Raw genomic sequence first — 23,605 nt, 5'->3', positions numbered from 1 at the left:
GAATCGCGACGATCTGACGGGCGGATCAAAAGTTATCGTCGGAACGATATTTGTGCACCAAGGGTAGCTCACGGCCAGTAAACACCTTCCGACCGGATTCATGACTCGCATCCACTAGTACACTCATCCGCTATAGCCTGTACGTCACTGAATCTAAACAAACCCCCGCTATAATTTGACCGCAAATGAAATGTCAGAACGAATTCCGTTTATCGAATCAAACGACACTATCACCTCGCCATAATAAAGACCGGACGTCTTTGAATTCACCATCCGGAAGAAAATAAAAAGATCCGAACCGAAACGTAGGAGGCGACGCACTAAACGTGCGTTTCAGTTCGCATCGATGTTCCAGAACCGAAAGATTGTTCGAAAAAAGTGGTAGATAGCCGAAAAAAGTGACAGGGGTGCAACACGAGGACTTCCCAGGAGGTCACCCATCCTAGTACTACTCTCGCCCAAGCACGCTTAACTTCGGAGTTCTGATGGGATCCAGTGCATTTGTGCTGGTATGATCGCACCCAGCATTCCTTTCCATTGTCAAAGTAATAAAGAGTTTCCACTCGCATTGTCGTACGAAGTCCGTTTAAATGAAAGTGCGAAAAAATCCTGCTAGATTACACCGGATGGACGATCCGAGCATGTCGGGAAGCCGGATGACCGCCAGGGCTGTCATCGCGCGATTAATCTTCCCGAGTAGCCCCGAATCAATATAAGAATCGCGACGATCTGACGGGCGGATCAAAAGTTATCGTCGGAACGATATTTGTGCACCAAGGGTAGCTCACGGCCAGTAAACACCTTCCGACCGGATTCATGACTCGCATCCACTAGTACACTCATCCGCTATAGCCTGTACGTCACTGAATCTAAACAAACCCCCGCTATAATTTGACTGCAAATGAAATGTTAGAACGAATTCCGTTTATCGAATCAAACGACACTATCACCCCGCCATAATAAAGACCGGACGTCTTTGAATTCACCATCCGGAAGAAAATAAAAAGATCCGAACCGAAACGTAGGAGGCGACGCACTAAACGTGCGTTTCAGTTCGCATCGATGTTCCAGAACCGAAAGATTGTTCGAAAAAAGTGGTAGATAGCCGAAAAAAGTGACAGGGGTGCAACACGAGGACTTCCCAGGAGGTCACCCATCCTAGTACTACTCTCGCCCAAGCACGCTTAACTTCGGAGTTCTGATGGGATCCAGTGCATTTGTGCTGGTATGATCGCACCCAGCATGCCTCTCCATTGTCAAAGTAATAAAGAGTTTCCACTCGCATTGTCGTACGAAGTCCGTTTAAATGAAAGTGCGAAAAAATCCTGCTAGATGACACCGGATGGACGATCCGAGCATGTCGGGAAGCCGGATGACCGCCAGGGCTGTCATCGCGCGATGAATCTTCCCGAGTACCCCCGAATCAATATAAGAATCGCCACGATCTGACGGGCGGATCAAAAGTTATCGTCGGAACGATATTTGTGCACCAAGGGTAGCTCACGGCCAGTAAACACCTTCCGACCGGATTCATGACTCGCATCCACTAGTACACTCATCCGCTATAGCCTGTACGTCACTGAATCTAAACAAACCCCCGCTATAATTTGACTGCAAATGAAATGTCAGAACGAATTCCGTTTATCGAATCAAACGACACTATCACCCCGCCATAATAAAGACCGGACGTCTTTGAATTCACCATCTGGAAGAAAATAAAAAGATCCGAACCGAAACGTAGGAGGCGACGCACTAAACGTGCGTTTCAGTTCGCATCGATGTTCCAGAACCGAAAGATTGTTCGAAAAAAGTGGTAGATAGCCGAAAAAAGTGACAGGGGTGCAACACGAGGACTTCCCAGGAGGTCACCCATCCTAGTACTACTCTCGCCCAAGCACGCTTAACTTCGGAGTTCTGATGGGATCCAGTGCATTTGTGCTGGTATGATCGCACCCAGCATGCCTCTCCATTGTCAAAGTAATAAAGAGTTTCCACTCGCATTGTCGTACGAAGTCCGTTTAAATGAAAGTGCGAAAAAATCCTGCTAGATGACACCGGATGGACGATCCGAGCATGTCGGGAAGCCGGATGACCGCCAGGGCTGTCATCGCGCGATGAATCTTCCCGAGTACCCCCGAATCAATATAAGAATCGCCACGATCTGACGGGCGGATCAAAAGTTATCGTCGGAACGATATTTGTGCACCAAGGGTAGCTCACGGCCAGTAAACACCTTCCGACCGGATTCATGACTCGCATCCACTAGTACACTCATCCGCTATAGCCTGTACATCACTGAATCTAAACAAACCCCCGCTATAATTTGACCGCAAATGAAATGTCAGAACGAATTCCGTTTATCGAATCAAACGACACTATCACCCCGCCATAATAAAGACCGGACGTCTTTGAATTCACCATCCGGAAGAAAATAAAAAGATCCGAACCGAAACGTAGGAGGCGACGCACTAAACGTGCGTTTCAGTTCGCATCGATGTTCCAGAACCGAAAGATTGTTCGAAAAAAGTGGTAGATAGCCGAAAAAAGTGACAGGGGTGCAACACGAGGACTTCCCAGGAGGTCACCCATCCTAGTACTACTCTCGCCCAAGCACGCTTAACTTCGGAGTTCTGATGGGATCCAGTGCATTTGTGCTGGTATGATCGCACCCAGCATGCCTCTCCATTGTCAAAGTAATTAAGAGTTTCCACTCGCATTGTCGTACGAAGTCCGTTTAAATGAAAGTGCGAAAAAATCCTGCTAGATGACACCGGATGGACGATCCGAGCATGTCGGGAAGCCGGATGACCGCCAGGGCTGTCATCGCGCGATGGATCTTCCCGAGTACCCCCGAATCAATATAAGAATCGCGACGATCTGACGGGCGGATCAAAAGTTATCGTCGGAACGATATTTGTGCACCAAGGGTAGCTCACGGCCAGTAAACACCTTCCGACCGGATTCATGACTCGCATCCACTAGTACACTCATCCGCTATAGCCTGTACGTCACTGAATCTAAACAAACCCCCGCTATAATTTGACCGCAAATGAAATGTCAGAACGAATTCCGTTTATCGAATCAAACGACACTATCACCCCGCCATAATAAAGACCGGACGTCTTTGAATTCACCATCCGGAAGAAAATAAAAAGATCCGAACCGAAACGTAGGAGGCGACGCACTAAACGTGCGTTTCAGTTCGCATCGATGTTCCAGAACCGAAAGATTGTTCGAAAAAAGTGGTAGATAGCCGAAAAAAGTGACAGGGGTGCAACACGAGGACTTCCCAGGAGGTCACCCATCCTAGTACTACTCTCGCCCAAGCACGCTTAACTTCGGAGTTCTGATGGGATCCAGTGCATTTGTGCTGGTATGATCGCACCCAGCATGCCTCTCCATTGTCAAAGTAATAAAGAGTTTCCACTCGCATTGTCGTACGAAGTCCGTTTAAATGAAAGTGCGAAAAAATCCTGCTAGATGACACCGGATGGACGATCCGAGCATGTCGGGAAGCCGGATGACCGCCAGGGCTGTCAACGCGCGATGAATCTTCCCGAGTACCCCCGAATCAATATAAGAATCGCCACGATCTGACGGGCGGATCAAAAGTTATCGTCGGAACGATATTTGTGCACCAAGGGTAGCTCACGGCCAGTAAACACCTTCCGACCGGATTCATGACTCGCATCCACTAGTACACTCATCCGCTATAGCCTGTACGTCACTGAATCTAAACAAACCCCCGCTATAATTTGACCGCAAATGAAATGTCAGAACGAATTCCGTTTATCGAATCAAACGACACTATCACCCCGCCATAATAAAGACCGGACGTCTTTGAATTCACCATCCGGAAGAAAATAAAAAGATCCGAACCGAAACGTAGGAGGCGACGCACTAAACGTGCGTTTCAGTTCGCATCGATGTTCCAGAACCGAAAGATTGTTCGAAAAAAGTGGTAGATAGCCGAAAAAAGTGACAGGGGTGCAACACGAGGACTTCCCAGGAGGTCACCCATCCTAGTACTACTCTCGCCCAAGCACGCTTAACTTCGGAGTTCTGATGGGATCCAGTGCATTTGTGCTGGTATGATCGCACCCAGCATGCCTCTCCATTGTCAAAGTAATAAAGAGTTTCCACTCGCATTGTCGTACGAAGTCCGTTTAAATGAAAGTGCGAAAAAATCCTGCTAGATGGCACCGGATGGACGATCCGAGCATGTCGGGAAGCCGGATGACCGCCAGGGCTGTCATCGCGCGATGGATCTTCCCGAGTACCCCCGAATCAATATAAGAATCGCCACGATCTGACGGGCGGATCAAAAGTTATCGTCGGAACGATATTTGTGCACCAAGGGTAGCTCACGGCCAGTAAACACCTTCCGACCGGATTCATGACTCGCATCCACTAGTACACTCATCCGCTATAGCCTGTACGTCACTGAATCTAAACAAACCCCCGCTATAATTTGACTGCAAATGAAATGTCAGAACGAATTCCGTTTATCGAATCAAACGACACTATCACCCCGCCATAATAAAGACCGGACGTCTTTGAATTCACCATCCGGAAGAAAATAAAAAGATCCGAACCGAAACGTAGGAGGCGACGCACTAAACGTGCGTTTCAGTTCGCATCGATGTTCCAGAACCGAAAGATTGTTCGAAAAAAGTGGTAGATAGCCGAAAAAAGTGACAGGGGTGCAACACGAGGACTTCCCAGGAGGTCACCCATCCTAGTACTACTATCGCCCAAGCACGCTTAACTTCGGAGTTCTGATGGGATCCAGTGCATTTGTGCTGGTATGATCGCACCCAGCATGCCTCTCCATTGTCAAAGTAATTAAGAGTTTCCACTCGCATTGTCGTACGAAGTCCGTTTAAATGAAAGTGCGAAAAAATCCTGCTAGATGACACCGGATGGACGATCCGAGCATGTCGGGAAGCCGGATGACCGCCAGGGCTGTCATCGCGCGATGGATCTTCCCGAGTACCCCCGAATCAATATAAGAATCGCGACGATCTGACGGGCGGATCAAAAGTTATCGTCGGAACGATATTTGTGCACCAAGGGTAGCTCACGGCCAGTAAACACCTTCCGACCGGATTCATGACTCGCATCCACTAGTACACTCATCCGCTATAGCCTGTACGTCACTGAATCTAAACAAACCCCCGCTATAATTTGACCGCAAATGAAATGTCAGAACGAATTCCGTTTATCGAATCAAACGACACTATCACCTCGCCATAATAAAGACCGGACGTCTTTGAATTCACCATCCGGAAGAAAATAAAAAGATCCGAACCGAAACGTAGGAGGCGACGCACTAAACGTGCGTTTCAGTTCGCATCGATGTTCAAGAACCGAAAGATTGTTCGAAAAAAGTGGTAGATAGCCGAAAAAAGTGACAGGGGTGCAACACGAGGACTTCCCAGGAGGTCACCCATCCTAGTACTACTCTCGCCCAAGCACGCTTAACTTCGGAGTTCTGATGGGATCCAGTGCATTTGTGCTGGTATGATCGCACCCAGCATTCCTTTCCATTGTCAAAGTAATAAAGAGTTTCCACTCGCATTGTCGTACGAAGTCCGTTTAAATGAAAGTGCGAAAAAATCCTGCTAGATTACACCGGATGGACGATCCGAGCATGTCGGGAAGCCGGATGACCGCCAGGGCTGTCATCGCGCGATTTATCTTCCCGAGTAGCCCCGAATCAATATAAGAATCGCTACGATCTGACGGGCGGATCAAAAGTTATCGTCGGAACGATATTTGTGCACCAAGGGTAGCTCACGGCCAGTAAACACCTTCCGACCGGATTCATGACTCGCATCCACTAGTACACTCATCCGCTATAGCCTGTATGTCACTGAATCTAAACAAACCCCCGCTATAATTTGACTGCAAATGAAATGTTAGAACGAATTCCGTTTATCGAATCAAACGACACTATCACCCCGCCATAATAAAGACCGGACGTCTTTGAATTCACCATCCGGAAGAAAATAAAAAGATCCGAACCGAAACGTAGGAGGCGACGCACTAAACGTGCGTTTCAGTTCGCATCGATGTTCCAGAACCGAAAGATTGTTCGAAAAAAGTGGTAGATAGCCGAAAAAAGTGACAGGGGTGCAACACGAGGACTTCCCAGGAGGTCACCCATCCTAGTACTACTCTCGCCCAAGCACGCTTAACTTCGGAGTTCTGATGGGATCCAGTGCATTTGTGCTGGTATGATCGCACCCAGCATGCCTCTCCATTGTCAAAGTAATAAAGAGTTTCCACTCGCATTGTCGTACGAAGTCCGTTTAAATGAAAGTGCGAAAAAATCCTGCTAGATGACACCGGATGGACGATCCGAGCATGTCGGGAAGCCGGATGACCGCCAGGGCTGTCATCGCGCGATGAATCTTCCCGAGTACCCCAGAATCAATATAAGAATCGCCACGATCTGACGGGCGGATCAAAAGTTATCGTCGGAACGATATTTGTGCACCAAGGGTAGCTCACGGCCAGTAAACACCTTCCGACCGGATTCATGACTGGCATCCACTAGTACACTCATCCGCTATAGCCTGTACATCACTGAATCTAAACAAACCCCCGCTATAATTTGACCGCAAATGAAATGTCAGAACGAATTCCGTTTATCGAATCAAACGACACTATCACCCCGCCATAATAAAGACCGGACGTCTTTGAATTCACCATCCGGAAGAAAATAAAAAGATCCGAACCGAAACGTAGGAGGCGACGCACTAAACGTGCGTTTCAGTTCGCATCGATGTTCCAGAACCGAAAGATTGTTCGAAAAAAGTGGTAGATAGCCGAAAAAAGTGACAGGGGTGCAACACGAGGACTTCCCAGGAGGTCACCCATCCTAGTACTACTCTCGCCCAAGCACGCTTAACTTCGGAGTTCTGATGGGATCCAGTGCATTTGTGCTGGTATGATCGCACCCAGCATGCCTCTCCATTGTCAAAGTAATTAAGAGTTTCCACTCGCATTGTCGTACGAAGTCCGTTTAAATGAAAGTGCGAAAAAATCCTGCTAGATGACACCGGATGGACGATCCGAGCATGTCGGGAAGCCGGATGACCGCCACGGCTGTCATCGCGCGATGGATCTTCCCGAGTACCCCCGAATCAATATAAGAATCGCGACGATCTGACGGGCGGATCAAAAGTTATCGTCGGAACGATATTTGTGCACCAAGGGTAGCTCACGGCCAGTAAACACCTTCCGACCGGATTCATGACTCGCATCCACTAGTACACTCATCCGCTATAGCCTGTACGTCACTGAATCTAAACAAACCCCCGCTATAATTTGACCGCAAATGAAATGTCAGAACGAATTCCGTTTATCGAATCAAACGACACTATCACCCCGCCATAATAAAGACCGGACGTCTTTGAATTCACCATCCGGAAGAAAATAAAAAGATCCGAACCGAAACGTAGGAGGCGACGCACTAAACGTGCGTTTCAGTTCGCATCGATGTTCCAGAACCGAAAGATTGTTCGAAAAAAGTGGTAGATAGCCGAAAAAAGTGACAGGGGTGCAACACGAGGACTTCCCAGGAGGTCACCCATCCTAGTACTACTCTCGCCCAAGCACGCTTAACTTCGGAGTTCTGATGGGATCCAGTGCATTTGTGCTGGTATGATCGCACCCAGCATGCCTCTCCATTGTCAAAGTAATAAAGAGTTTCCACTCGCATTGTCGTACGAAGTCCGTTTAAATGAAAGTGCGAAAAAATCCTGCTAGATGACACCGGATGGACGATCCGAGCATGTCGGGAAGCCGGATGACCGCCAGGGCTGTCATCGCGCGATGAATCTTCCCGAGTACCCCCGAATCAATATAAGAATCGCCACGATCTGACGGGCGGATCAAAAGTTATCGTCGGAACGATATTTGTGCACCAAGGGTAGCTCACGGCCAGTAAACACCTTCCGACCGGATTCATGACTCGCATCCACTAGTACACTCATCCGCTATAGCCTGTACGTCACTGAATCTAAACAAACCCCCGCTATAATTTGACTGCAAATGAAATGTCAGAACGAATTCCGTTTATCGAATCAAACGACACTATCACCCCGCCATAATAAAGACCGGACGTCTTTGAATTCACCATCTGGAAGAAAATAAAAAGATCCGAACCGAAACGTAGGAGGCGACGCACTAAACGTGCGTTTCAGTTCGCATCGATGTTCCAGAACCGAAAGATTGTTCGAAAAAAGTGGTAGATAGCCGAAAAAAGTGACAGGGGTGCAACACGAGGACTTCCCAGGAGGTCACCCATCCTAGTACTACTCTCGCCCAAGCACGCTTAACTTCGGAGTTCTGATGGGATCCAGTGCATTTGTGCTGGTATGATCGCACCCAGCATGCCTCTCCATTGTCAAAGTAATAAAGAGTTTCCACTCGCATTGTCGTACGAAGTCCGTTTAAATGAAAGTGCGAAAACATCCTGCTAGATGACACCGGATGGACGATCCGAGCATGTCGGGAAGCCGGATGACCGCCAAGGCTGTCATCGCGCGATGGATCTTCCCGAGTACCCCCGAATCAATATAAGAATCGTCACGATCTGACGGGCGGATCAAAAGTTATCGTCGGAACGATATTTGTGCACCAAGGGTAGCTCACGGCCAGTAAACACCTTCCGACCGGATTCATGACTCGCATCCACTAGTACACTCATCCGCTATAGCCTGTACGTCACTGAATCTAAACAAACCCCCGCTATAATTTGACCGCAAATGAAATGTCAGAACGAATTCCGTTTATCGAATCAAACGACACTATCACCCCGCCATAATAAAGACCGGACGTCTTTGAATTCACCATCCGGAAGAAAATAAAAAGATCCGAACCGAAACGTAGGAGGCGACGCACTAAACGTGCGTTTCAGTTCGCATCGATGTTCCAGAACCGAAAGATTGTTCGAAAAAAGTGGTAGATAGCCGAAAAAAGTGACAGGGGTGCAACACGAGGACTTCCCAGGAGGTCACCCATCCTAGTACTACTCTCGCCCAAGCACGCTTAACTTCGGAGTTCTGATGGGATCCAGTGCATTTGTGCTGGTATGATCGCACCCAGCATGCCTCTCCATTGTCAAAGTAATAAAGAGTTTCCACTCGCATTGTCGTACGAAGTCCGTTTAAATGAAAGTGCGAAAAAATCCTGCTAGATGACACCGGATGGACGATCCGAGCATGTCGGGAAGCCGGATGACCGCCACGGCTGTCATCGCGCGATGGATCTTCCCGAGTACCCCCGAATCAATATAAGAATCGCCACGATCTGACGGGCGGATCAAAAGTTATCGTCGGAACGATATTTGTGCACCAAGGGTAGCTCACGGCCAGTAAACACCTTCCGACCGGATTCATGACTCGTATCCACTAGTACACTCATCCGCTATAGCCTGTACGTCACTGAATCTTAAAAACCCCCGCTATAATTTGACTGCAAATGAAATGTCAGAACGAATTCCGTTTATCGAATCAAACGACACTATCACCCCGCCATAATAAAGACCGGACGTCTTTGAATTCACCATCCGGAAGAAAATAAAAAGATCCGAACCGAAACGTAGGAGGCGACGCACTAAACGTGCGTTTCAGTTCGCATCGATGTTCCAGAACCGAAAGATTGTTCGAAAAAAGTGGTAGATAGCCGAAAAAAGTGACAGGGGTGCAACACGAGGACTTCCCAGGAGGTCACCCATCCTAGTACTACTCTCGCCCAAGCACGCTTAACTTCGGAGTTCTGATGGGATCCAGTGCATTTGTGCTGGTATGATCGCACCCAGCATTCCTTTCCATTGTCAAAGTAATAAAGAGTTTCCACTCGCATTGTCGTACGAAGTCCGTTTAAATGAAAGTGCGAAAAAATCCTGCTAGATTACACCGGATGGACGATCCGAGCATGTCGGGAAGCCGGATGACCGCCAGGGCTGTCATCGAGCGATTTATCTTCCCGAGTAGCCCCGAATCAATATAAGAATCGCTACGATCTGACGGGCGGATCAAAAGTTATCGTCGGAACGATATTTGTGCACCAAGGGTAGCTCACGGCCAGTAAACACCTTCCGACCGGATTCATGACTCGCATCCACTAGTACACTCATCCGCTATAGCCTGTACGTCACTGAATCTAAACAAACCCCCGCTATAATTTGACTGCAAATGAAATGTTAGAACGAATTCCGTTTATCGAATCAAACGACACTATCACCCCGCCATAATAAAGACCGGACGTCTTTGAATTCACCATCCGGAAGAAAATAAAAAGATCCGAACCGAAACGTATGAGGCGCGTTTCAGTTCGCATCGATGTTCCAGAACCGAAAGATTGTTCGAAAAAAGTGGTAGATAGCCGAAAAAAGTGACAGGGGTGCAACACGAGGACTTCCCAGGAGGTCACCCATCCTAGTACTACTCTCGCCCAAGCACGCTTAACTTCGGAGTTCTGATGGGATCCAGTGCATTTGTGCTGGTATGATCGCACCCAGCATGCCTCTCCATTGTCAAAGTAATAAAGAGTTTCCACTCGCATTGTCGTACGAAGTCCGTTTAAATGAAAGTGCGAAAAAATCCTGCTAGATGACACCGGATGGACGATCCGAGCATGTCGGGAAGCCGGATGACCGCCAGGGCTGTCATCGCGCGATGAATCTTCCCGAGTACCCCCGAATCAATATAAGAATCGCCACGATCTGACGGGCGGATCAAAAGTTATCGTCGGAACGATATTTGTGCACCAAGGGTAGCTCACGGCCAGTAAACACCTTCCGACCGGATTCATGACTCGCATCCACTAGTACACTCATCCGCTATAGCCTGTACGTCACTGAATCTAAACAAACCCCCGCTATAATTTGACTGCAAATGAAATGTCAGAACGAATTCCGTTTATCGAATCAAACGACACTATCACCCCGCCATAATAAAGACCGGACGTCTTTGAATTCACCATCTGGAAGAAAATAAAAAGATCCGAACCGAAACGTAGGAGGCGACGCACTAAACGTGCGTTTCAGTTCGCATCGATGTTCCAGAACCGAAAGATTGTTCGAAAAAAGTGGTAGATAGCCGAAAAAAGTGACAGGGGTGCAACACGAGGACTTCCCAGGAGGTCACCCATCCTAGTACTACTCTCGCCCAAGCACGCTTAACTTCGGAGTTCTGATGGGATCCAGTGCATTTGTGCTGGTATGATCGCACCCAGCATGCCTCTCCATTGTCAAAGTAATAAAGAGTTTCCACTCGCATTGTCGTACGAAGTCCGTTTAAATGAAAGTGCGAAAACATCCTGCTAGATGACACCGGATGGACGATCCGAGCATGTCGGGAAGCCGGATGACCGCCAAGGCTGTCATCGCGCGATGGATCTTCCCGAGTACCCCCGAATCAATATAAGAATCGTCACGATCTGACGGGCGGATCAAAAGTTATCGTCGGAACGATATTTGTGCACCAAGGGTAGCTCACGGCCAGTAAACACCTTCCGACCGGATTCATGACTCGCATCCACTAGTACACTCATCCGCTATAGCCTGTACGTCACTGAATCTAAACAAACCCCCGCTATAATTTGACCGCAAATGAAATGTCAGAACGAATTCCGTTTATCGAATCAAACGACACTATCACCCCGCCATAATAAAGACCGGACGTCTTTGAATTCACCATCCGGAAGAAAATAAAAAGATCCGAACCGAAACGTAGGAGGCGACGCACTAAACGTGCGTTTCAGTTCGCATCGATGTTCCAGAACCGAAAGATTGTTCGAAAAAAGTGGTAGATAGCCGAAAAAAGTGACAGGGGTGCAACACGAGGACTTCCCAGGAGGTCACCCATCCTAGTACTACTCTCGCCCAAGCACGCTTAACTTCGGAGTTCTGATGGGATCCAGTGCATTTTTGCTGGTATGATCGCACCCAGCATGCCTCTCCATTGTCAAAGTAATAAAGAGTTTCCACTCGCATTGTCGTACGAAGTCCGTTTAAATGAAAGTGCGAAAAAATCCTGCTAGATGACACCGGATGGACGATCCGAGCATGTCGGGAAGCCGGATGACCGCCACGGCTGTCATCGCGCGATGGATCTTCCCGAGTACCCCCGAATCAATATAAGAATCGCCACGATCTGACGGGCGGATCAAAAGTTATCGTCGGAACGATATTTGTGCACCAAGGGTAGCTCACGGCCAGTAAACACCTTCCGACCGGATTCATGACTCGTATCCACTAGTACACTCATCCGCTATAGCCTGTACGTCACTGAATCTTAAAAACCCCCGCTATAATTTGACTGCAAATGAAATGTCAGAACGAATTCCGTTTATCGAATCAAACGACACTATCACCCCGCCATAATAAAGACCGGACGTCTTTGAATTCACCATCCGGAAGAAAATAAAAAGATCCGAACCGAAACGTAGGAGGCGACGCACTAAACGTGCGTTTCAGTTCGCATCGATGTTCCAGAACCGAAAGATTGTTCGAAAAAAGTGGTAGATAGCCGAAAAAAGTGACAGGGGTGCAACACGAGGACTTCCCAGGAGGTCACCCATCCTAGTACTACTCTCGCCCAAGCACGCTTAACTTCGGAGTTCTGATGGGATCCAGTGCATTTGTGCTGGTATGATCGCACCCAGCATGCCTCTCCATTGTCAAAGTAATAAAGAGTTTCCACTCGCATTGTCGTACGAAGTCCGTTTAAATGAAAGTGCGAAAAAATCCTGCTAGATGACACCGGATGGACGATCCGAGCATGTCGGGAAGCCGGATGACCGCCAGGGCTGTCATCGCGCGATGGATCTTCCCGAGTACCCCCGAATCAATATAAGAATCGCCACGATCTGACGGGCGGATCAAAAGTTATCGTCGGAACGATATTTGTGCACCAAGGGTAGCTCACGGCCAGTAAACACCTTCCGACCGGATTCATGACTCGCATCCACTAGTACACTCATCCGCTATAGCCTGTACGTCACTGAATCTAAACAAACCCCCGCTATAATTTGACTGCAAATGAAATGTCAGAACGAATTCCGTTTATCGAATCAAATGACACTATCACCCCGCCATAATAAAGACCGGACGTCTTTGAATTCACCATCCGGAAGAAAATAAAAAGATCCGAACCGAAACGTAGGAGGCGACGCACTAAACGTGCGTTTCAGTTCGCATCGATGTTCCAGAACCGAAAGATTGTTCGAAAAAAGTGGTAGATAGCCGAAAAAAGTGACAGGGGTGCAACACGAGGACTTCCCAGGAGGTCACCCATCCTAGTACTACTCTCGCCCAAGCACGCTTATATTCGGAGTTCTGATGGGATCCAGTGCATTTGTGCTGGTATGATCGCACCCAGCATGCCTCTCCATTGTCAAAGTAATTAAGAGTTTCCACTCGCATTGTCGTACGAAGTCCGTTTAAATGAAAGTGCGAAAAAATGCTGCTAGATGACACCGGATGGACGATCCGAGCATGTCGGGAAGCCGGATGACCGCCAGGGCTGTCATCGCGCGATGGATCTTCCCGAGTACCCCCGAATCAATATAAGAATCGCCACGATCTGACGGGCGGATCAAAAGTTATCGTCGGAACGATATTTGTGCACCAAGGGTAGCTCACGGCCAGTAAACACCTTCCGACCGGATTCATGACTCGCATCCACTAGTACACTCATCCGCTATAGCCTGTACGTCACTGAATCTAAACAAACCCCCGCTATAATTTGACCGCAAATGAAATGTCAGAACGAATTCCGTTTATCGAATCAAACGACACTATCACCCCGCCATAATAAAGACCGGACGTCTTTGAATTCACCATCCGGAAGAAAATAAAAAGATCCGAACCGAAACGTAGGAGGCGACGCACTAAACGTGCGTTTCAGTTCGCATCGATGTTCCAGAACCGAAAGATTGTTCGAAAAAAGTGGTAGATAGCCGAAAAAAGTGACAGGGGTGCAACACGAGGACTTCCCAGGAGGTCACCCATCCTAGTACTACTCTCGCCCAAGCACGCTTAACTTCGGAGTTCTGATGGGATCCAGTGCATTTGTGCTGGTATGATCGCACCCAGCATGCCTCTCCATTGTCAAAGTAATAAAGAGTTTCCACTCGCATTGTCGTACGAAGTCCGTTTAAATGAAAGTGCGAAAAAATCCTGCTAGATGACACCGGATGGACGATCCGAGCATGTCGGGAAGCCAGATGACCGCCAAGGCTGTCATCGCGCGATGGATCTTCCCGAGTACCCCCGAATCAATATAAGAATCGCCACGATCTGACGGGCGGATCAAAAGTTATCGTCGGAACGATATTTGTGCACCAAGGGTAGCTCACGGCCAGTAAACACCTTCCGACCGGATTCATGACTCGTATCCACTAGTACACTCATCCGCTATAGCCTGTACGTCACTGAATCTTAACAAACCCCCGCTATAATTTGACTGCAAATGAAATGTCAGAACGAATTCCGTTTATCGAATCAAACGACACTATCACCCCGACATAATAAAGACCGGACGTCTTTGAATTCACCATCCGGAAGAAAATAAAAAGATCCGAACCGAAACGTAGGAGGCGACGCACTAAACGTGCGTTTCAGTTCGCATCGATGTTCCAGAACCGAAAGATTGTTCGAAAAAAGTGGTAGATAGCCGAAAAAAGTGACAGGGGTGCAACACGAGGACTTCCCAGGAGGTCACCCATCCTAGTACTACTCTCGCCCAAGCACGCTTAACTTCGGAGTTCTGATGGGATCCAGTGCATTTGTGCTGGTATGATCGCACCCAGCATGCCTCTCCATTGTCAAAGTAATAAAGAGTTTCCACTCGCATTGTCGTACGAAGTCCGTTTAAATGAAAGTGCGAAAAAATCCTGCTAGATGGCACCGGATGGACGATCCGAGCATGTCGGGAAGCCGGATGACCGCCAGGGCTGTCATCGCGCGATGGATCTTCCCGAGTACCCCCGAATCAATATAAGAATCGCCACGATCTGACGGGCGGATCAAAAGTTATCGTCGGAACGATATTTGTGCACCAAGGGTAGCTCACGGCCAGTAAACACCTTCCGACCGGATTCATGACTCGCATCCACTAGTACACTCATCCGCTATAGCCTGTACGTCACTGAATCTAAACAAACCCCCGCTATAATTTGACTGCAAATGAAATGTCAGAACGAATTCCGTTTATCGAATCAAACGACACTATCACCCCGCCATAATAAAGACCGGACGTCTTCGAATTCACCATCCGGAAGAAAATAAAAAGATCCGAACCGAAACGTAGGAGGCGACGCACTAAACGTGCGTTTCAGTTCGCATCGATGTTCCAGAACCGAAAGATTGTTCGAAAAAAGTGGTAGATAGCCGAAAAAAGTGACAGGGGTGCAACACGAGGACTTCCCAGGAGGTCACCCATCCTAGTACTACTCTCGCCCAAGCACGCTTAACTTCGGAGTTCTGATGGGATCCAGTGCATTTGTGCTGGTATGATCGCACCCAGCATGCCTCTCCATTGTCAAAGTAATTAAGAGTTTCCACTCGCATTGTCGTACGAAGTCCGTTTAAATGAAAGTGCGAAAAAATCCTGCTAGATGACACCGGATGGACGATCCGAGCATGTCGGGAAGCCGGATGACCGCCAGGGCTGTCATCGCGCGATGGATCTTCCCGAGTACCCCCGAATCAATATAAGAATCGCGACGATCTGACGGGCGGATCAAAAGTTATCGTCGGAACGATATTTGTGCACCAAGGGTAGCTCACGGCCAGTAAACACCTTCCGACCGGATTCATGACTCGCATCCACTAGTACACTCATCCGCTATAGCCTGTACGTCACTGAATCTAAACAAACCCCCGCTATAATTTGACCGCAAATGAAATGTCAGAACGAATTCCGTTTATCGAATCAAACGACACTATCACCTCGCCATAATAAAGACCGGACGTCTTTGAATTCACCATCCGGAAGAAAATAAAAAGATCCGAACCGAAACGTAGGAGGCGACGCACTAAACGTGCGTTTCAGTTCGCATCGATGTTCCAGAACCGAAAGATTGTTCGAAAAAAGTGGTAGATAGCCGAAAAAAGTGACAGGGGTGCAACACGAGGACTTCCCAGGAGGTCACCCATCCTAGTACTACTCTCGCCCAAGCACGCTTAACTTCGGAGTTCTGATGGGATCCAGTGCATTTGTGCTGGTATGATCGCACCCAGCGTTCCTTTCCATTGTCAAAGTAATAAAGAGTTTCCACTCGCATTGTCGTACGAAGTCCGTTTAAATGAAAGTGCGAAAAAATCCTGCTAGATTACACCGGATGGACGATCCGAGCATGTCGGGAAGCCGGATGACCGCCAGGGCTGTCATCGCGCGATTAATCTTCCCGAGTAGCCCCGAATCAATATAAGAATCGCTACGATCTGACGGGCGGATCAAAAGTTATCGTCGGAACGATATTTGTGCACCAAGGGTAGCTCACGGCCAGTAAACACCTTCCGACCGGATTCATGACTCGCATCCACTAGTACACTCATCCGCTATAGCCTGTACGTCACTGAATCTAAACAAACCCCCGCTATAATTTGACTGCAAATGAAATGTTAGAACGAATTCCGTTTATCGAATCAAACGACACTATCACCCGCCATAATAAAGACCGGACGTCTTTGAATTCACCATCCGGAAGAAAATAAAAAGATCCGAACCGAAACGTAGGAGGCGACGCACTAAACGTGCGTTTCAGTTCGCATCGATGTTCCAGAACCGAAAGATTGTTCGAAAAAAGTGGTAGATAGCCGAAAAAAGTGACAGGGGTGCAACACGAGGACTTCCCAGGAGGTCACCCATCCTAGTACTACTCTCGCCCAAGCACGCTTAACTTCGGAGTTCTGATGGGATCCAGTGCATTTGTGCTGGTATGATCGCACCCAGCATGCCTCTCCATTGTCAAAGTAATAAAGAGTTTCCACTCGCATTGTCGTACGAAGTCCGTTTAAATGAAAGTGCGAAAAAATCCTGCTAGATGACACCGGATGGACGATCCGAGCATGTCGGGAAGCCGGATGACTGCCAGGGCTGTCATCGCGCGATGAATCTTCCCGAGTACCCCCGAATCAATATAAGAATCGCCACGATCTGACGGGCGGATCAAAAGTTATCGTCGGAACGATATTTGTGCACCAAGGGTAGCTCACGGCCAGTAAACACCTTCCGACCGGATTCATGACTCGCATCCACTAGTACACTCATCCGCTATAGCCTGTACGTCACTGAATCTAAACAAACCCCCGCTATAATTTGACTGCAAATGAAATGTCAGAACGAATTCCGTTTATCGAATCAAACGACACTATCACCCCGCCATAATAAAGACCGGACGTCTTTGAATTCACCATCTGGAAGAAAATAAAAAGATCCGAACCGAAACGTAGGAGGCGACGCACTAAACGTGCGTTTCAGTTCGCATCGATGTTCCAGAACCGAAAGATTGTTCGAAAAAAGTGGTAGATAGCCGAAAAAAGTGACAGGGGTGCAACACGAGGACTTCCCAGGAGGTCACCCATCCTAGTACTACTCTCGCCCAAGCACGCTTAACTTCGGAGTTCTGATGGGATCCAGTGCATTTGTGCTGGTATGATCGCACCCAGCATGCCTCTCCATTGTCAAAGTAATTAAGAGTTTCCACTCGCATTGTCGTACGAAGTCCGTTTAAATGAAAGTGCGAAAAAATCCTGCTAGATGACACCGGATGGACGATCCGAGCATGTCGGGAAGCCGGATGACCGCCAGGGCTGTCATCGCGCGATGGATCTTCCCGAGTACCCCCGAATCAATATAAGAATCGCGACGATCTGACGGGCGGATCAAAAGTTATCGTCGGAACGATATTTGTGCACCAAGGGTAGCTCACGGCCAGTAAACACCTTCCGACCGGATTCATGACTCGCATCCACTAGTACACTCATCCGCTATAGCCTGTACGTCACTGAATCTAAACAAACCCCCGCTATAATTTGACCGCAAATGAAATGTCAGAACGAATTCCGTTTATCGAATCAAACGACACTATCACCCCGCCATAATAAAGACCGGACGTCTTTGAATTCACCATCCGGAAGAAAATAAAAAGATCCAAACCGAAACGTAGGAGGCGACGCACTAAACGTGCGTTTCAGTTCGCATCGATGTTCCAGAACCGAAAGATTGTTCGAAAAAAGTGGTAGATAGCCGAAAAAAGTGACAGGGGTGCAACACGAGGACTTCCCAGGAGGTCACCCATCCTAGTACTACTCTCGCCCAAGCACGCTTAACTTCGGAGTTCTGATGGGATCCAGTGCATTTGTGCTGGTATGATCGCACCCAGCATGCCTCTCCATTGTCAAAGTAATAAAGAGTTTCCACTCGCATTGTCGTACGAAGTCCGTTTAAATGAAAGTGCGAAAAAATCCTGCTAGATGACACCGGATGGACGATCCGAGCATGTCGGGAAGCCGAATGACTGCCAGGGCTGTCATCGCGCGATGAATCTTTCCGAGTACCCCCGAATCAATATAAGAATCGCCACGATCTGACGGGCGGATCAAAAGTTATCGTCGGAACGATATTTGTGCACCAAGGGTAGCTCACGGCCAGTAAACACCTTCCGACCGGATTCATGACTCGCATCCACTAGTACACTCATCCGCTATAGCCTGTACGTCACTGAATCTAAACAAACCCCCGCTATAATTTGACTGCAAATGAAATGTTAGAACGAATTACGTTTATCGAATCAAACGACACTATCACCCCGCCATAATAAAGACCGGACGTCTTTGAATTCACCATCCGGAAGAAAATAAAAAGATCCGAACCGAAACGTAGGAGGCGACGCACTAAACGTGCGTTTCAGTTCGCATCGATGTTCCAGAACCGAAAGATTGTTCGAAAAAAGTGGTAGATAGCCGAAAAAAGTGACAGGGGTGCAACACGAGGACTTCCCAGGAGGTCACCCATCCTAGTACTACTCTCGCCCAAGCACGCTTAACTTCGGAGTTCTGATGGGATCCAGTGCATTTGTGCTGGTATGATCGCACCCAGCATGCCTCTCCATTGTCAAAGTAATAAAGAGTTTCCACTCGCATTGTCGTACGAAGTCCGTTTAAATGAAAGTGCGAAAAAATCCTGCTAGATGACACCGGATGGACGATCCGAGCATGTCGGGAAGCCGGATGACCGCCAGGGCTGTCATCGCGCGATGAATCTTCCCGAGTACCCCCGAATCAATATAAGAATCGCCACGATCTGACGGGCGGATCAAAAGTTATCGTCGGAACGATATTTGTGCACCAAGGGTAGCTCACGGCCAGTAAACACCTTCCGACCGGATTCATGACTCGCATCCACTAGTACACTCATCCGCTATAGCCTGTACGTCACTGAATCTAAACAAACCCCCGCTATAATTTGACTGCAAATGAAATGTCAGAACGAATTCCGTTTATCGAATCAAACGACACTATCACCCCGCCATAATAAAGACCGGACGTCTTTGAATTCACCATCTGGAAGAAAATAAAAAGATCCGAACCGAAACGTAGGAGGCGACGCACTAAACGTGCGTTTCAGTTCGCATCGATGTTCCAGAACCGAAAGATTGTTCGAAAAAAGTGGTAGATAGCCGAAAAAAGTGACAGGGGTGCAACACGAGGACTTCCCAGGAGGTCACCCATCCTAGTACTACTCTCGCCCAAGCACGCTTAACTTCGGAGTTCTGATGGGATCCAGTGCATTTGTGCTGGTATGATCGCACCCAGCATGCCTCTCCATTGTCAAAGTAATAAAGAGTTTCCACTCGCATTGTCGTACGAAGTCCGTTTAAATGAAAGTGCGAAAAAATCCTGCTAGATGACACCGGATGGACGATCCGAGCATGTCGGGAAGCCGGCGCGATGAATCTTCCCGAGTACCCCCGAATCAATATAAGAATCGCCACGATCTGACGGGCGGATCAAAAGTTATCGTCGGAACGATATTTGTGCACCAAGGGTAGCTCACGGCCAGTAAACACCTTCCGACCGGATTCATGACTCGCATCCACTAGTACACTCATCCGCTATAGCCTGTACATCACTGAATCTAAACAAACCCCCGCTATAATTTGACCGCAAATGAAATGTCAGAACGAATTCCGTTTATCGAATCAAACGACACTATCACCCCGCCATAATAAAGACCGGACGTCTTTGAATTCACCATCCGGAAGAAAATAAAAAGATCCGAACCGAAACGTAGGAGGCGACGCACTAAACGTGCGTTTCAGTTCGCATCGATGTTCCAGAACCGAAAGATTGTTCGAAAAAAGTGGTAGATAGCCGAAAAAAGTGACAGGGGTGCAACACGAGGACTTCCCAGGAGGTCACCCATCCTAGTACTACTCTCGCCCAAGCACGCTTAACTTCGGAGTTCTGATGGGATCCAGTGCATTTGTGCTGGTATGATCGCACCCAGCATGCCTCTCCATTGTCAAAGTAATTAAGAGTTTCCACTCGCATTGTCGTACGAAGTCCGTTTAAATGAAAGTGCGAAAAAATCCTGCTAGATGACACCGGATGGACGATCCGAGCATGTCGGGAAGCCGGATGACCGCCAGGGCTGTCATCGCGCGATGGATCTTCCCGAGTACCCCCGAATCAATATAAGAATCGCGACGATCTGACGGGCGGATCAAAAGTTATCGTCGGAACGATATTTGTGCACCAAGGGTAGCTCACGGCCAGTAAACACCTTCCGACCGGATTCATGACTCGCATCCACTAGTACACTCATCCGCTATAGCCTGTACGTCACTGAATCTAAACAAACCCCCGCTATAATTTGACCGCAAATGAAATGTCAGAACGAATTCCGTTTATCGAATCAAACGACACTATCACCCCGCCATAATAAAGACCGGACGTCTTTGAATTCACCATCCGGAAGAAAATAAAAAGATCCGAACCGAAACGTAGGAGGCGACGCACTAAACGTGCGTTTCAGTTCGCATCGATGTTCCAGAACCGAAAGATTGTTCGAAAAAAGTGGTAGATAGCCGAAAAAAGTGACAGGGGTGCAACACGAGGACTTCCCAGGAGGTCACCCATCCTAGTACTACTCTCGCCCAAGCACGCTTAACTTCGAAGTTCTGATGGGATCCAGTGCATTTGTGCTGGTATGATCGCACCCAGCATGCCTCTCCATTGTCAAAGTAATAAAGAGTTTCCACTCGCATTGTCGTACGAAGTCCGTTTAAATGAAAGTGCGAAAAAATCCTGCTAGATGACACCGGATGGACGATCCGAGCATGTCGGGAAACCGGATGACCGCCAGGGCTGTCATCGCGCGATGAATCTTCCCGAGTACCCCCGAATCAATATAAGAATCGCCACGATCTGACGGGCGGATCAAAAGTTATCGTCGGAACGATATTTGTGCACCAAGGGTAGCTCACGGCCAGTAAACACCTTCCGACCGGATTCATGACTCGCATCCACTAGTACACTCATCCGCTATAGCCTGTACGTCACTGAATCTAAACAAACCCCCGCTATAATTTGACCGCAAATGAAATGTCAGAACGAATTCCGTTTATCGAATCAAACGACACTATCACCCCGCCATAATAAAGACCGGACGTCTTTGAATTCACCATCCGGAAGAAAATAAAAAGATCCGAACCGAAACGTAGGAGGCGACGCACTAAACGTGCGTTTCAGTTCGCATCGATGTTCCAGAACCGAAAGATTGTTCGAAAAAAGTGGTAGATAGCCGAAAAAAGTGACAGGGGTGCAACACGAGGACTTCCCAGGAGGTCACCCATCCTAGTACTACTCTCGCCCAAGCACGCTTAACTTCGGAGTTCTGATGGGATCCAGTGCATTTGTGCTGGTATGATCGCACCCAGCATGCCTCTCCATTGTCAAAGTAATTAAGAGTTTCCACTCGCATTGTCGTACGAAGTCCGTTTAAATGAAAGTGCGAAAAAATCCTGCTAGATGACACCGGATGGACGATCCGAGCATGTCGGGAAGCCGGATGACCGCCAGGGCTGTCATCGCGCGATGGATCTTCCCGAGTACCCCCGAATCAATATAAGAATCGCGACGATCTGACGGGCGGATCAAAAGTTATCGTGGAACGATATTTGTGCACCAAGGGTAGCTCACGGCCAGTAAACACCTTCCGACCGGATTCATGACTCGCATCCACTAGTACACTCATCCGCTATAGCCTGTACGTCACTGAATCTAAACAAACCCCCGCTATAATTTGACCGCAAATGAAATGTCAGAACGAATTCCGTTTATCGAATCAAACGACACTATCACCCCGCCATAATAAAGACCGGACGTGTTTGAATTCACCATCCGGAAGAAAATAAAAAGATCCGAACCGAAACGTAGGAGGCGACGCACTAAACGTGCGTTTCAGTTCGCATCGATGTTCCAGAACCGAAAGATTGTTCGAAAAAAGTGGTAGATAGCCGAAAAAAGTGACAGGGGTGCAACACGAGGACTTCCCAGGAGGTCACCCATCCTAGTACTACTCTCGCCCAAGCACGCTTAACTTCGGAGTTCTGATGGGATCCAGTGCATTTGTGCTGGTATGATCGCACCCAGCATGCCTCTCCATTGTCAAAGTAATAAAGAGTTTCCACTCGCATTGTCGTACGAAGTCCGTTTAAATGAAAGTGCGAAAAAATCCTGCTAGATGACACCGGATGGACGATCCGAGCATGTCGGGAAGCCGGATGACCGCCAGGGCTGTCATCGCGCGATGAATCTTCCCGAGTACCCCCGAATCAATATAAGAATCGCCACGATCTGACGGGCGGATCAAAAGTTATCGTCGGAACGATATTTGTGCACCAAGGGTAGCTCACGGCCAGTAAACACCTTCCGACCGGATTCATGACTCGCATCCACTAGTACACTCATCCGCTATAGCCTGTACGTCACTGAATCTAAACAAACCCCCGCTATAATTTGACTGCAAATGAAATGTCAGAACGAATTCCGTTTATCGAATCAAACGACACTATCACCCCGCCATAATAAAGACCGGACGTCTTTGAATTCACCATCTGGAAGAAAATAAAAAGATCCGAACCGAAACGTAGGAGGCGACGCACTAAACGTGCGTTTCAGTTCGCATCGATGTTCCAGAACCGAAAGATTGTTCGAAAAAAGTGGTAGATAGCCGAAAAAAGTGACAGGGGTGCAACACGAGGACTTCCCAGGAGGTCACCCATCCTAGTACTACTCTCGCCCAAGCACGCTTAACTTCGGAGTTCTGATGGGATCCAGTGCATTTGTGCTGGTATGATCGCACCCAGCATGCCTCTCCATTGTCAAAGTAATAAAGAGTTTCCACTCGCATTGTCGTACGAAGTCCGTTTAAATGAAAGTGCGAAAAAATCCTGCTAGATGACACCGGATGGACGATCCGAGCATGTCGGGAAGCCGGCGCGATGAATCTTCCCGAGTACCCCCGAATCAATATAAGAATCGCCACGATCTGACGGGCGGATCAAAAGTTATCGT

General features: G+C 48.2%; 33 non-coding genes across 33 annotated transcripts; all 33 read right to left on the bottom strand.

Annotated features, from left to right (window-relative positions):
- Positions 1 to 404: 404 nt before the first annotated feature.
- LOC143874538 (5S ribosomal RNA) lies at positions 405 to 523 on the bottom strand. Its single transcript, XR_013249214.1, has one exon. It is a non-coding gene; the product is annotated as a 5S ribosomal RNA (ribosomal RNA).
- Positions 524 to 1,120: 597 nt separating this feature from the next.
- Positions 1,121 to 1,239, bottom strand: LOC143874526 (5S ribosomal RNA). The gene has a single exon (XR_013249203.1). It is a non-coding gene; the product is annotated as a 5S ribosomal RNA (ribosomal RNA).
- A 597-nt stretch (positions 1,240 to 1,836) lies between these two features.
- Positions 1,837 to 1,955, bottom strand: LOC143874515 (5S ribosomal RNA). Its single transcript, XR_013249192.1, has one exon. It is a non-coding gene; the product is annotated as a 5S ribosomal RNA (ribosomal RNA).
- A 597-nt stretch (positions 1,956 to 2,552) lies between these two features.
- Positions 2,553 to 2,671, bottom strand: LOC143874503 (5S ribosomal RNA). The gene has a single exon (XR_013249181.1). It is a non-coding gene; the product is annotated as a 5S ribosomal RNA (ribosomal RNA).
- Positions 2,672 to 3,268: 597 nt separating this feature from the next.
- On the bottom strand, positions 3,269 to 3,387 carry LOC143874492 (5S ribosomal RNA). The gene has a single exon (XR_013249170.1). It is a non-coding gene; the product is annotated as a 5S ribosomal RNA (ribosomal RNA).
- A 597-nt stretch (positions 3,388 to 3,984) lies between these two features.
- On the bottom strand, positions 3,985 to 4,103 carry LOC143874480 (5S ribosomal RNA). The gene has a single exon (XR_013249159.1). It is a non-coding gene; the product is annotated as a 5S ribosomal RNA (ribosomal RNA).
- A 597-nt stretch (positions 4,104 to 4,700) lies between these two features.
- Positions 4,701 to 4,819, bottom strand: LOC143874186 (5S ribosomal RNA). The gene has a single exon (XR_013248874.1). It is a non-coding gene; the product is annotated as a 5S ribosomal RNA (ribosomal RNA).
- A 597-nt stretch (positions 4,820 to 5,416) lies between these two features.
- Positions 5,417 to 5,535, bottom strand: LOC143874468 (5S ribosomal RNA). The gene has a single exon (XR_013249148.1). It is a non-coding gene; the product is annotated as a 5S ribosomal RNA (ribosomal RNA).
- A 597-nt stretch (positions 5,536 to 6,132) lies between these two features.
- On the bottom strand, positions 6,133 to 6,251 carry LOC143874457 (5S ribosomal RNA). Its single transcript, XR_013249137.1, has one exon. It is a non-coding gene; the product is annotated as a 5S ribosomal RNA (ribosomal RNA).
- Positions 6,252 to 6,848: 597 nt separating this feature from the next.
- LOC143874446 (5S ribosomal RNA) lies at positions 6,849 to 6,967 on the bottom strand. The gene has a single exon (XR_013249125.1). It is a non-coding gene; the product is annotated as a 5S ribosomal RNA (ribosomal RNA).
- A 597-nt stretch (positions 6,968 to 7,564) lies between these two features.
- On the bottom strand, positions 7,565 to 7,683 carry LOC143874435 (5S ribosomal RNA). The gene has a single exon (XR_013249114.1). It is a non-coding gene; the product is annotated as a 5S ribosomal RNA (ribosomal RNA).
- Positions 7,684 to 8,280: 597 nt separating this feature from the next.
- Positions 8,281 to 8,399, bottom strand: LOC143874422 (5S ribosomal RNA). The gene has a single exon (XR_013249102.1). It is a non-coding gene; the product is annotated as a 5S ribosomal RNA (ribosomal RNA).
- Positions 8,400 to 8,996: 597 nt separating this feature from the next.
- LOC143874410 (5S ribosomal RNA) lies at positions 8,997 to 9,115 on the bottom strand. The gene has a single exon (XR_013249091.1). It is a non-coding gene; the product is annotated as a 5S ribosomal RNA (ribosomal RNA).
- Positions 9,116 to 9,711: 596 nt separating this feature from the next.
- Positions 9,712 to 9,830, bottom strand: LOC143874399 (5S ribosomal RNA). Its single transcript, XR_013249080.1, has one exon. It is a non-coding gene; the product is annotated as a 5S ribosomal RNA (ribosomal RNA).
- A 583-nt stretch (positions 9,831 to 10,413) lies between these two features.
- LOC143874387 (5S ribosomal RNA) lies at positions 10,414 to 10,532 on the bottom strand. Its single transcript, XR_013249069.1, has one exon. It is a non-coding gene; the product is annotated as a 5S ribosomal RNA (ribosomal RNA).
- A 597-nt stretch (positions 10,533 to 11,129) lies between these two features.
- Positions 11,130 to 11,248, bottom strand: LOC143874376 (5S ribosomal RNA). Its single transcript, XR_013249058.1, has one exon. It is a non-coding gene; the product is annotated as a 5S ribosomal RNA (ribosomal RNA).
- Positions 11,249 to 11,845: 597 nt separating this feature from the next.
- LOC143873846 (5S ribosomal RNA) lies at positions 11,846 to 11,964 on the bottom strand. The gene has a single exon (XR_013248543.1). It is a non-coding gene; the product is annotated as a 5S ribosomal RNA (ribosomal RNA).
- Positions 11,965 to 12,560: 596 nt separating this feature from the next.
- On the bottom strand, positions 12,561 to 12,679 carry LOC143874365 (5S ribosomal RNA). Its single transcript, XR_013249047.1, has one exon. It is a non-coding gene; the product is annotated as a 5S ribosomal RNA (ribosomal RNA).
- Positions 12,680 to 13,276: 597 nt separating this feature from the next.
- On the bottom strand, positions 13,277 to 13,395 carry LOC143874658 (5S ribosomal RNA). Its single transcript, XR_013249330.1, has one exon. It is a non-coding gene; the product is annotated as a 5S ribosomal RNA (ribosomal RNA).
- Positions 13,396 to 13,992: 597 nt separating this feature from the next.
- On the bottom strand, positions 13,993 to 14,111 carry LOC143874354 (5S ribosomal RNA). The gene has a single exon (XR_013249036.1). It is a non-coding gene; the product is annotated as a 5S ribosomal RNA (ribosomal RNA).
- Positions 14,112 to 14,708: 597 nt separating this feature from the next.
- Positions 14,709 to 14,827, bottom strand: LOC143874342 (5S ribosomal RNA). Its single transcript, XR_013249025.1, has one exon. It is a non-coding gene; the product is annotated as a 5S ribosomal RNA (ribosomal RNA).
- A 597-nt stretch (positions 14,828 to 15,424) lies between these two features.
- LOC143874330 (5S ribosomal RNA) lies at positions 15,425 to 15,543 on the bottom strand. Its single transcript, XR_013249014.1, has one exon. It is a non-coding gene; the product is annotated as a 5S ribosomal RNA (ribosomal RNA).
- A 597-nt stretch (positions 15,544 to 16,140) lies between these two features.
- On the bottom strand, positions 16,141 to 16,259 carry LOC143874319 (5S ribosomal RNA). The gene has a single exon (XR_013249003.1). It is a non-coding gene; the product is annotated as a 5S ribosomal RNA (ribosomal RNA).
- A 596-nt stretch (positions 16,260 to 16,855) lies between these two features.
- LOC143874306 (5S ribosomal RNA) lies at positions 16,856 to 16,974 on the bottom strand. The gene has a single exon (XR_013248991.1). It is a non-coding gene; the product is annotated as a 5S ribosomal RNA (ribosomal RNA).
- A 597-nt stretch (positions 16,975 to 17,571) lies between these two features.
- Positions 17,572 to 17,690, bottom strand: LOC143874295 (5S ribosomal RNA). The gene has a single exon (XR_013248979.1). It is a non-coding gene; the product is annotated as a 5S ribosomal RNA (ribosomal RNA).
- A 597-nt stretch (positions 17,691 to 18,287) lies between these two features.
- On the bottom strand, positions 18,288 to 18,406 carry LOC143874283 (5S ribosomal RNA). The gene has a single exon (XR_013248968.1). It is a non-coding gene; the product is annotated as a 5S ribosomal RNA (ribosomal RNA).
- Positions 18,407 to 19,003: 597 nt separating this feature from the next.
- LOC143874271 (5S ribosomal RNA) lies at positions 19,004 to 19,122 on the bottom strand. The gene has a single exon (XR_013248957.1). It is a non-coding gene; the product is annotated as a 5S ribosomal RNA (ribosomal RNA).
- Positions 19,123 to 19,719: 597 nt separating this feature from the next.
- LOC143874260 (5S ribosomal RNA) lies at positions 19,720 to 19,838 on the bottom strand. The gene has a single exon (XR_013248946.1). It is a non-coding gene; the product is annotated as a 5S ribosomal RNA (ribosomal RNA).
- A 575-nt stretch (positions 19,839 to 20,413) lies between these two features.
- LOC143874248 (5S ribosomal RNA) lies at positions 20,414 to 20,532 on the bottom strand. The gene has a single exon (XR_013248935.1). It is a non-coding gene; the product is annotated as a 5S ribosomal RNA (ribosomal RNA).
- Positions 20,533 to 21,129: 597 nt separating this feature from the next.
- Positions 21,130 to 21,248, bottom strand: LOC143873585 (5S ribosomal RNA). Its single transcript, XR_013248289.1, has one exon. It is a non-coding gene; the product is annotated as a 5S ribosomal RNA (ribosomal RNA).
- A 597-nt stretch (positions 21,249 to 21,845) lies between these two features.
- Positions 21,846 to 21,964, bottom strand: LOC143874237 (5S ribosomal RNA). The gene has a single exon (XR_013248924.1). It is a non-coding gene; the product is annotated as a 5S ribosomal RNA (ribosomal RNA).
- A 596-nt stretch (positions 21,965 to 22,560) lies between these two features.
- LOC143874225 (5S ribosomal RNA) lies at positions 22,561 to 22,679 on the bottom strand. Its single transcript, XR_013248913.1, has one exon. It is a non-coding gene; the product is annotated as a 5S ribosomal RNA (ribosomal RNA).
- Positions 22,680 to 23,276: 597 nt separating this feature from the next.
- Positions 23,277 to 23,395, bottom strand: LOC143874214 (5S ribosomal RNA). The gene has a single exon (XR_013248902.1). It is a non-coding gene; the product is annotated as a 5S ribosomal RNA (ribosomal RNA).
- Between the last annotated feature and the right edge of the window lie 210 nt (positions 23,396 to 23,605).

This window comes from Tasmannia lanceolata, unplaced genomic scaffold (assembly GCF_043159265.1).
Source record: "Tasmannia lanceolata isolate RefF3 unplaced genomic scaffold, GAP_Taslan_0.1 ptg000003l, whole genome shotgun sequence".
NCBI lineage: Eukaryota > Viridiplantae > Streptophyta > Magnoliopsida > Canellales > Winteraceae > Tasmannia > Tasmannia lanceolata.
The sequence above is the reverse complement of the archived record's forward strand: the minus strand, read 5'-3'. Positions and strand labels throughout refer to the sequence as shown.